Genomic DNA, 12,114 nt, shown 5'->3' with positions numbered 1-12,114 from the left:
TCGGTAATCTAACAATAAAGTAACCTTCAGGCACATAAGTAGTTATTATTTACTGCTTCAAAATATATTTCCATAGCAATAAAGTAGTTTATTATAGAAATATGCTTCCTACATACAATGATGGAGATTCTTATACAGTGTTCTCCTAGAAGTCTTTCTACATAATTGTATTTTATATTATTATCTGTAATGTCTTTTCTTTTAATGCTCAATATTTTTGAAAACATAGGCACCAATAGTAAGATATAGAAGCCCAATTTTCTCCAACCTCAAGATTACATTTGGCCTTGATTAATTATAATAGAATCTAGTACTGTACATTATATTTTGGAAATTTTGATGATAATGATGGTAATAATAATCATAAAATCATGATCTTTTAGCAGAATCCTTAATATAACTAACAATTATATCAAACGAGATGGTTTTATTGCTCTATGTAAGGAACAGAAATAGCCTGGCATTACATATATATATTTTTTTTTCTAAACATGCCAATGAGTTGGTCACATAATAGTGTCAAGGTCACTTTTTTAGTTCCTTTGTTTTAAAAATGCTGAACATTTTAGTATTTTCTAAGGAACAAAATAATTTCTTATGAAGAAATAGTTAAAAATCCCTGCTGTGTGCTCTAACTTTGATACCCACTGTATAGAATTTACATTTGGTAAACAATTATTCCTTTTGTGTAAAATACAAAAGAACTTCTCCCAATACGTGCAGTTACAATCTGAAGTACTTTTGAACTAAAAGGCACAATGTATATGTAAATATATTTTGCATATATTTGAATGCAATATAATGTTTAGTTTGATAATATAGGCAATTGACAAAGCAATGACATTTTGTGATCCAAAATCCATAATCTCAGTGCTAGATATTAATTATATACAACACTGTACCTACGGAATTCCTAAAGGAAGATGGACATGAGCTAGATTCATGTTTTATAGCAAATTCCCATTTGTATCAGTTATTTTTGTGTTGCTTTGACCACAATACACAACAGAAACAACATAATGGAGGGAAAGTTAATTTTAGAATGGTCTTGGAACCATATTACTTCAGCAGTCATCTTTGGTTGCAGTCTGCCATAGAACCAGGTAAGAGTCATTTCACTTAACCAGCTTATAGGTCTAAATGTATTTATTCAATTAATTTTTCAACCACATCAGTCACCAAATTCCTTCCAACATGTTAATTCATTTTGTTAACATAAATTGGTTTACTTATATACTTCTATTGGGTTAGTTTAGATTCATTGATCTCTCTTTACAAACATTGTTTTTCCACTGTGCATAATTTAAACCCAAATCTGCCCCTCTGAAGAACAGAGGGAGCCTTGAGTAAACGTGTAAGTAGTGGATGAAGTGCTGTATGAATGAGTATTATTGACAAGAACCATTCTTCAGACCCATGAGTACTGGCCAAGTGTTCCTCTGGTCAAAGAAAGAATGTTCTTAGTACAAAAATATTTATCAAATAATTTTTAGTTAATAATAAATTGGGGAAGAAATAAGTAGAATTTTCCCAAGAAATTCTATGTAACAAATGATCATTCAAAAGGATCACATTTTAAATTTAATTCAATAATTATTATTTGAAAGATCAAATAGTACTTAGGACTATGTCTTACACATATTCTTTATAAAAGAAATGTCTTCTTCACCTCATAATCTCATATGTCACTGTAAATGTGAAAATATGGATTATTTTTGCACTTACATTGACTTTATTATTATACTTTCCATTTAAGAGGGAAAGGCACAAAAATTAAATTTAAATGTATATAAATTATAATACTTGCAATTAGTATTATAATTTGGGTATTGTGTATCTTACAAAGACCCTTATGTCAAAGCTCTGTTGCCACTCTATAAAACTCCTAAGAGATATTGGAACTTTTCAGAAATAGAGCCAAGTCAAAGGGAACTATGGTATGTGAAGGGGATTTTGGAATTTGGGCCTCTTCTCTGTCTTTTTCTTTGGCTCCCCAATATCTATGAATGGATCAGCTTTATTTTCCCATCATGACATTCTACAATGGGGCCAAACAAGTTTTAAATCACAAGCCAAAATATATTCTTTCTCTAAATTGATTTTTTCATGTAAAAAGCTGTTGCTCAGACCTAGACTGAACTTACAATATAGGCCACAGCAATAGAAAGCAGACTCAAATATTTACAATGAAGAAATAAAATATAATATGATTTGCTATAATAATAAGTATAATATTTTATTGCTATTATTTATACTTACCCAGAAATACATTACAATGTATTTTTGACAAATTTTATAGCATTAGCATGTTCTTCTTTTCATATCATATATATACATACATATATACATAATATTTTCATATAGATTAATATCTTAGCAGCAGTTAATAGCAATAATGTCATAAATAATAACTGATGAGAAATTAAGTCAAAGAACAGATTAGGAAAGTGAATAATATAATTCACATTTTAAAATTATTATACTTCATACTATAAGTGTACATTTTATACATTTTTATAATAATCGAGGTAAAAGTGAATGAATAAAAGAGATTTTAATTTGTTAAACTCTCATAGTATTTTGACAAAGTTTATAATTTGCATCTTCTATTTGAGTCAGACGTCCATCTTTTTTCTTTGTAAAATCTTCAAAGAAGCCCTAACATACATTTATTTGCAACTCTAAAAAAAACCAAAATATGCATTCTTTTGAGATGCTCATGAAAGCAGAATACTCATTGGTTAATCACACCAATTCATAGATCATATTATCCTCCTTCAAAAAAAATTGTTTTGTTTTGTTTTAATTTGGTTTGGTTTGTTTTTTTTTTTCCAGAGACTATGTCAAAAAGCTGTTGCTCAGACCTAGATTGAACTTACAATATACCCCATTTAAATTTTGAACTCTTGGTTCTCCTGGATCGTAGCCTGAATAGTAGGAATTAGAGGTCTGTGCTACCATGCTTGGCTTGTATTCTGTGTTATTTAATTATGTTTTTTTTTTTAGTTGTGGGGATCAAACTGAGAGCTTTCATACACAGGCAAGCATTCTCTACTGAGGTACATGCCCAACTCTTCTTAAAAGAGTTTTGAGTGGCTGATATGCTGAGCACGGACACCAAATGGACCCTGCTGTGGGAGGGTCTTTCTGGATGCTGTGAATATATGTTGCTGCAATTTGTTAATAAATAAAGCCTCTTTGGCCTATGCTAAGGCAGGAGAAGAGAGAGGTAGGAATTTCAAGCAGAAAGAGAGGGAGAAGGGCAGAGTCAGGGCAAGACTCCCTCCAGCCATCCAAGGAACAAGATGCCAGCAGACCAGTAATGCCACAGCAATGTGGTAAAATATAGATTAACAGAAATGGGTTAATTTAAGATGGAAGAACTAGCTAGCAAGAAGCCTGAGTCTTAGACCAAACAGTTTGTAATTAATATAAGCCTCTGTGTTTATTTGGAACACAGGAAAACTTCCATCTACAGGACCCCAATTATAATATTTAGTAGAGTTAAGTTTTCCAGGTACTCCTACCACTCTCCCATTACAATTGAGCTTTTTTTATGTGTAGAAGGAAGAAAAAGCACTCTGTGTTGTGGAGACTACCTATGTGAGCTGGTCATGAAGGTCACGTGTGTCTACTCATCCAGAGTACCTCTGCTCTACAATTTACAGAGGTCATCAGTGAAATTCACACCACAGCAGCTTAAAAATAACATATTTATTACTTTTGAGTTTTCTTGGGCGGGATTCCAGGTACTGCTTAGCCAAGTATTTTTCCTGGGATCTCAGTAGGCTGAAATCAATCAAGCTGTTGGCAAGACTCCATTCCTTCCTAAATTTTAGGTGCTTCTTCCAAGTTTATGTGTTCCTAAACAGAACACAGTTGCTTAAAGCTGTAGACCTGAGGTCCTTGTTATCTAGCTTGCTGCCAGACTTGGGTCTCCAACTTTGGGCAGATGCATATCCAACAACAACAAAATGCTGACAAAAATGTTCACCATATCACAACCTAATTTCTCATTATGCCAAATGAACTATACAAAGCACTTACATAAGCTACACATTTTTTCCACAACAACTTAATAAGGTATTTTCCAAGTGTTTAGTAGACTGTCAATATTCAGCTCTGAGTGTGTGAATATATTCACATTGCAAACAGAAAATATGTCGCAGATATACATATATATATATATATATATATATATATATATATATTATCACATACTGTGCAATATAGTAATTACATATATTTTTCGAGTCCTATGAGCCATCATTGCTCTCAAACAATTGGACTTCAGGAAGGTAATGATAGTAATCTTCACTTTGTAGCCAAATAAGACAAAATATGGATAACTAAAGGACCCAGTACTTGCTACTGACATCTCAATGGGTGGCAGTCATATGGGTTTAAATCTATTACCTGGGATACGTAAACTAATTCTAAACTGTCATAGCTGCCTTATACGACATTCACTTGATGCACCAAGAGTTGGAGAATTAGTTAGTATGAGGAAAACTACATATATTTGTTATCAAAAAGCAATGACCTTTTGAGAATTAAAATATGAAATTATGTATTTCTTTTTAACTTATATTAATATTAATGTGAACATATTAAGGCATATCTACCACTAAGAATGGTAAAATAGGGACAAATGAGGTAGCTACATTGATAAAAGCTCCTGAAAACGAGTTTAATGACTTGTTTCTGATCAGTGGAACCCATATGGTGAAAGGAGAAAATGGATCTGAGTACATTCCTCACTACTCTCCACATGTTCTTCTTTCCCTAAACCCATATACCAGCTAAATAAACAATTGTTAAAAAGTAAATATCAAACACTGATCCATAAACTTTTCAGTTTTCTGAAATTAAATGAAACTTAGTAAAAGTGAAGGACAGGTTTCTGTGAGAATAAACTTGGTAATGTCCATTCACACTATTAACTAGCTAGTCTTATTTCATATGTGTCAATTAATCAATTAAAAAAGCAGGTTAGACTCATAAAAAACAAATTACCTCTTCCACAGTGTAATAATTTCCAGAAAAGTAAAGGTATTACTGACTTAACTTTGGTTTTCTCTCTGATGCTTTTCTTTAGAAATCCAGGTTCTAAGGGAAGCATAATTATTATTATTATTGTGCTTTCTCAGTATTATGCATTTTATCTCTCAATCTTTAGTCAATTTGTTATTACTATACTATCAGAAAAAAAAGATTATACTCATCTAAAATCAAAATTGCATGAACATAGAAGTTATCTTATGTAAATTGTTCATCTAAGAGAAGAGATGAAAAATAGTAGTGATAAATTAATTTGAAAAAATTTAACAAGAGGGAAAGCAAGAGAGATATATACAATGTAGGGAAGCATTAGCCTTTAGCCTAGAGAACTGACTTCCTACCTAGACAGCTGAGCTCTGGTCTCAAATCAACTCCTTACTTTGGGAAATATTAAATAGATGACTGTTTATTTCCTCAGAATCTTGGGTTACTTAGTACTAAAGGATTTAAGATAATGAATTGCACATACCATGCATTGTAGAGCTGCTAACTGCATTAAACGACAATTGACTATACTCTTAAACACTATGAAAGGATGTGTTATAATAGCTTTGCATGGTTTTCTTTTGATTATATTTTGCATTCATTCACAAATTAATTTTTGAAATATTTTCTAGATTCTGCTATGATGACAAACATTGTAACTTCATTTAATTTAATCTTTCTCTGTGTCTATGGAGGTAAATTTTTATAGGATTAAAGCAGTACCTTCTCTTGCCTTTTCACTTATAGATGGATTGATGGGTGGTCAGGGTCAACACCTTATCTGCAGTAATAGATTTGAAAGGACGGTTTTTATTTTTTCTGGTTTCCTTTCTGCTGAGGATCCTGTATCTGTACTCAGTCAGCTGCTCACCGAAGTTTCCTCATAAGTCTGGCAGGCATATTGACAGGACTCACTGTACTTTATAATACATACTGAACTTCATCAAGCATGCCTAAATTTTTAGCATGGTGCCTTAAAAATATATTTGAGTGACCCAAACTCCAATGTACACACTTCAAATCTATAAAGTAATTTTTTTTCTTTTTTCTTTTTTTTTTTTTTTTTTTTTTTTTTTTTTTGAGACAGGGTTTCTCTGTGTAGTTTTGGTGCCTGTCCTGGATCTCACTCTGTAGACCAGGCTGGCCTCGAACTCACAAAGACCCACCTGCCTCTGCCTCCTGAGTGCTGGGATTAAAGGCATGTGCCACCACCGCCGGGTGTACATTAAATTGTTACATCTCTGAGACCACTTTTGATCAGGTTGTCAAGCAGCCTTAAATTCCACCATTCACAGAAACTAAAACTCTAAGTGGTAACATCAATTTTATTGTCTCTGAACTATTGCCTACATACACTAAGCTTTAAAGAACCAAATGGCAAATGCTATGAATAAGAAAACAGTCTATTGTTACCTTAATATACTTCTAGGTTCTTTGTGTTTCCCAAACTTCAGTCATAAAGTCAATTGTGTTAAGCTGTGCACCTCACAGTTAGCTTGCTACTCCCCATTCCTAATGACATCTTCAGAACCTTATCTTCAGTTACATTAATAGTCTTCCCATTACTATAATTCCCAAAGTACATGGTACAGAGCTTTAACTAACTTTCCATTTTTTGTAATACTCACTTCTCATTTTAAAAATGACTGATGCAAAGTTCATGTGTAATACGAATTGCTAAATGGTCTTATTAATAAAAAAAACTCAGAGCCAGATATTGGGGTGAAAGCTGAGAGATCAGAGGAATAGAACAGGCCAGCCACAAGTTCTTACCGCTGGGAAATCCTCAGCCCAAGTGGGAGCTACTTGCTGTGTACTCATGCCTATATACCTTTCTGTACCCTGTCATCTTACTTCCTCTCTCTGCCCAGCTCTATCACTTCCTATCTGTCTGTACAGACCTCCAGACCTCTATGGTTAACTAGTGCTGGCATTAAAAGTGTGTGCCACCATGCCATCTCTGTTCCCAGGGTGGCCTTGAACTCACAGAGATCCAGATGAATCTCTGTCTCCCAAATGCTAGGATTAAAGGCATGTGCTACCACTGCCTGACCTCTATGTTTAATAGAGTGGCTGGCTTTTTCCTCTGATATCCAGGCAAGCTTTATTTGTTAGAGCACATATAAAATATCATATTTCTCCTTTTTTTCTAAAATAAAAACCTAATAAAAATATATGCAATAATTACAATAACTAAATATAATATATACAGGCAATAAATACATCAACAATGTCTAGTCCATTTGCATTTGACAAATTCAGAGAAAATATTCCATTATCTATCCTATTTTGGGGATAAAATGTACTTAATTCACTTTCTATCCTAACTTGTATTACCAACCAAAAACTATCTTTTGATGTCTTTCAAACTTACATACTTTACACCGCTTAGTGAATTTTTTCTGAATTTGTTAACAAGGAAAACTATAACTATCCAATCTTCAATTCCCTCAGAGACCCATGAAGGAAATAATATTACCTAGTTAAACAGGAAGTACAAATAAGTGACTTCTAAAAAATGTGAGGAATGACAGAAACAGCTGGCTACCTGGACAGTTACCCACAGTTTCTCTGCAATGTTGGGGCATCCATCTTCAGCCCAGAGGTCTAGCATATCTGACAGACTCATCTGTGAAGTAGGATTTTTTCTAAAAAGCTTCCCTACCTTGTCTTGGCAAGGATCGGCAGTTCTTTCTTTTGTGTCCTGCTTGTCCATTTTGGACAGCATACTGTCAGTAGTTGAGGTGAGGGCACTTTCTTACCCAGTGGCTAACTTTTTCCACAATGAAAGTAAACTCCATATGGAGCTTCTTCAATGCCCATGATCTTTTCTGAAGTAGATTGGTGATGCCAGGAGCAGACATATCTCATAGTTATTAAAAAAAAATAATAAGAAAAGAAACTATGTTATTAAAACATCTTAAATGCCATATTCTGTAGATCTCTGAAGTGTTTGAAGATGACCTGTGTATCTAAAATATATTTCTACTTGACCTTGAAAACATACCTAATATGACTACAAGTTTGATTGTAATGACTAACTACTAACTTTCATTTCTTTATATCCTAACTAGTTGGTAATAATAACTTTCAAGAACTAGCAAATTGCATTACATTGTTAAATAAACTGTATAGTGCAATACCTTGAACAAGATTAGAAATATATGTACAGTATTTTCTAATAAAATCAATCTCAAATTTGTATTAATATACATAATTTGTATACAATATACAAAAATCTAATCCAATGTAAAATATAAAGTAGTAGTTGCCTTTTAAAAGTAGATTCAATAAACTACTTTTTCATCTTAACATATCTACAGATTATTGGATAAAAAGACAAATCATGGGAACTAGGTACTTATCTACCCATTAACATACATTGTTAGATCGCCCTATTGCTAAATAGAGAAAAGAATCATATTGAAGAAGAAAAGTTATGAGAAGTGCCATAATACTTGATATGATAGTGAATAAAGAGTTTCTAGTAAAATGGCATCACAGATCTAAGTTTGCACCCAGAATTTATATATTGAAGAATTAATCCTTAAAAATAATGATGTAATTAGCAGATGAGACCTTTGAGAGTTGATTAAGTATAGATATATCCAGAAGGATTGGGTAAATGTTGTTATAAAGAACAGGAAGAGAGATGAATTTCTGTCCCGTTATGTGTATACACAGATGAATGGCCAAGAAAGACAAACAACACATGCTCTCATATACAGAATTCAGATTTATATATGAATAAGAAGCGGGGAATAAGTGTATGTAGATGACAGGAAACTCAAAAAGTGCCTGTAAGAGTGGGCAGGGGTGGCTTTAAAAGAGAACCTCAGGAAGGGTAGCATGATGCATGCAATACGAAAGTGAAAAGAAGAATACCGTGAGTGGAAAGGTTTATACAAGGATTGGCATGGGGGGATGGGGAAGACACAGAAATGGGGGAAGGGCAAAAGCATAGTACAGAGCAAAATAAGGTAAAACTGAAAAATAAAAATCTCATGTTTTCTCTCATTTGTTTTTACTGGATTTTATATACATACATAAAATGGTATAATTCTACATGAGATGAAAGTAGACATTAAATTATCTGGGGGAACAAAGGAAGAAAGAGTGAGAACCAGGAGGATAGGTAGTTTAGGGAATAACCTCAACATATGATTCACCCTTATATGAATATTAAATGAAATAAAAATGGTCCTCCTAATTCTGTGCCAAAGTTCTTACTAAATAACTGATAAATATTTTCTGTAAAACTTATCTAACCGATGTTTTAGTGTATATTTTGATTACACACATATATGTATTTAATTTTGGCTGAATCAAAATAATTTATGATATGCATTGAATCATTGAAATATAACCCTGTGACAAGCCAAAAATCACCAAGATTTTGAAATTTAAAGGAAACTGAATGTTTGTGTGTGTGTGTGTGTGTGTGTGTGTGTGTGTGTGTGTGTGTGTATACTATCTATGAGAAGGACAAGGATTCTCCATATTACTATTATATTGGAAATACCATAGGTTAATGCACACAGCATCTGTCTCTCTGTCTCTCTGTCTTTCTGTCTCTCACTCTCTCTGAATGTGTGTGGGGGTGTAGGGTACAACAAGTGTGAGGGGAATGTAGAAGTAAGAAGACAACCTCGAGTGTCATTCCTTAGGATATGTCCACCTTTCTTTTTTTCTTTTTACTTTATCAACTGAGCTGTTTTCCCAGCCTCCCTCAGTTACTTCTGTAGATGTGGTTCTTCTGCTTTACTATTTAAAATGCAGACTTGAGTTCTGTTTCTATGATGAGAGCAACAGGTATAAAATCAAACATGCCAACAGGCAAGTAAGTGCTGGTCTCTTGATATAATGTCAAACATTTCCCCAGCTCTCAGCATGCTTTTGCATGAAGTTTGTGGTCTCCAGTGACAGAAAAGCTTACTTTGTTTATTATGCAATATCAATGTGTCCTAAAACATATATACCTTAGTTAAAGATACTTTATTGCTAAGACCCTGCATTCATCTTCTCTTTCAGCAAGGTTTTTGCTGAGAGCATCTTGTTTCAAAGTCAATGGCTGCTAACCAAGGAAACTGTTGTTTTCTGGGATTTAAGGTGGTTATAGCTGGTTAAAAAAATAATAATAAGACAACAACCAGGTGTTGCAGTATATAGTCAGCACTCAGGAGGTAGAATCAGGCAGATATCTAAGTCTGAGGCCAGTCTTATCTACAAAGTTAGTTCTGGGATAGCCAAAACTCCATGAAGCAACTGTGCATTTAAAAACAACAAAAACAATAAAATTTGTATCAAGTGACAGTATTTCCTGAATATTTATCAGAAGCATGAAATATTGCTGGATATCCTAGAAGGTCTTGCAAAATTTGTTGCAAGCTTTTTGAATTCTAATATAGATTTATGACTAAGTTTGGGTGTTATCCTAAGTTATTTGTTAGCAGCTATAAGGTTCACAGCATTTCCTTAAGAGTAGATCACGAGCCGGGCGGTGGTGGCGCACGCCTTTAATCCCAGCACTCGGGAGGCAGAGCCAGGCGGATCTCTGTTAGTTCGAGGCCAGCCTGGTCTCCAAAGTGAGTTCCAGGAAAGGCGCAAAGCTACACAGAGAAACCCTGTCTCGAAAAAAAAAAAAAAAAAAAGAGTAGATCACATCTCAGGAAGCCATTTCATTTGCTCATTAATAAAAAATCATTTCTTACTCATTAATCTTCTATTACAAGATTGCAGCAACTGAACTGATCCACATTCCATGTTTGATTTTTATTCTTTTGCTTCATCCACCATCTCTCCGTATCCCCTAGAGTCTTCAGCCACTTAGCCTCATCTGGGAGGTATAGATTCAACCTCTCTCTAGCTCATTTTAATGTTTGCATCTTCAGTTTTTTCTCAGGAATCACAAACATCCATAATGACATCTAGAATGGTGAATATTTTCTATGGCTTTCAATGTACTGTGCCAAGATCCATCAGAGGAATCACCAGTTACAACAGGTAAAGCCGTGCAAAATGTATTTCTTAAATAATAAGACTTGAAAGCCCACATTACTTCTTGATCTGTGGGCTGCAGCATAGATGTTGTGTTTGCAAGCATGACAACAGCATTAATCCCATACATCTCTATTTGTGCTCTTAGGGGACTGGGTGCGTTGTCTGTGAGCTGTAATATTTTGAAAGGAATATATTTTTCTGAGAAGAAATATCCAAGAAACCATGCCTTAAACAGATATGCTGTCATCCAGGCTTTGTTATTTCATTTATAGTGTACAGTAGAGTAGCTTTAGTGTAATTTTTAAGGGTCCTAAGATTTTTGAGACCCTTAAACTTAATGTCATCACCTACATTAGTCCTTAACAAGAGAAAGCCTGTCTTTAAAGTTTTGAACACATGAGGTTGTAGGTGGCAATAAAGGACGTTTTCCTGCATTTAAAATTAGCCATTAGCATAGTCACTTTCATCAATTATCTTGGCTATTTTTACATTATGGTACAGTTTCCTGCTGTAAGTCTCACAAACCAATATATACTGGACTCAAACATTCTTGTCACCCTTATAAGCCTTCACAGCATTAAGGAGTTGAAGATTTACTCTGGATTATTTAACCTTAGCTTTAGACTTAAGAGAAACTTGTGGTTTATTTGATCTTCTGTCTTGACTTCTAGAACTTTTCAACATATCAGCCCTAAAGTTTGTTTCACTCTCCTATCTTTAGTATGTTAACTGGTGTGGTTCTTTCAATTTCCCGCAAGACTTTTTTCATTTCAGTTACAATGTGACTGGTTGGTAGAAGGCTTGGTTTTCATACTATCTCATAGTTTGATATCCCATCTTCACTAGGCAGAATCATTAGTAGTTAGTAAATTAAAATGAGATACGCTTAACTTTTATCACATCTGAGTGATTTAAAATCCACCAGGATTACTACCTAGACCAGTATCAGTATTGGTGTGTCTAAGGGAGACCTGAGGACTGGGAACGCTGTGGATATCGCTCTGTATAAATAAAATGCTGATTGACCAGTAGCCAGGCAGGAAGTATAGGTGGGACAAGCAGAGAAGA

The sequence above is a fragment of the Peromyscus californicus genome, unplaced genomic scaffold (assembly GCF_007827085.1).
Source record: "Peromyscus californicus insignis strain IS unplaced genomic scaffold, ASM782708v3 Scaffold_13__1_contigs__length_99412109, whole genome shotgun sequence".
Lineage (NCBI taxonomy): Eukaryota > Metazoa > Chordata > Mammalia > Rodentia > Cricetidae > Peromyscus > Peromyscus californicus.
The sequence above is the reverse complement of the archived record's forward strand: the minus strand, read 5'-3'. Positions refer to the sequence as shown.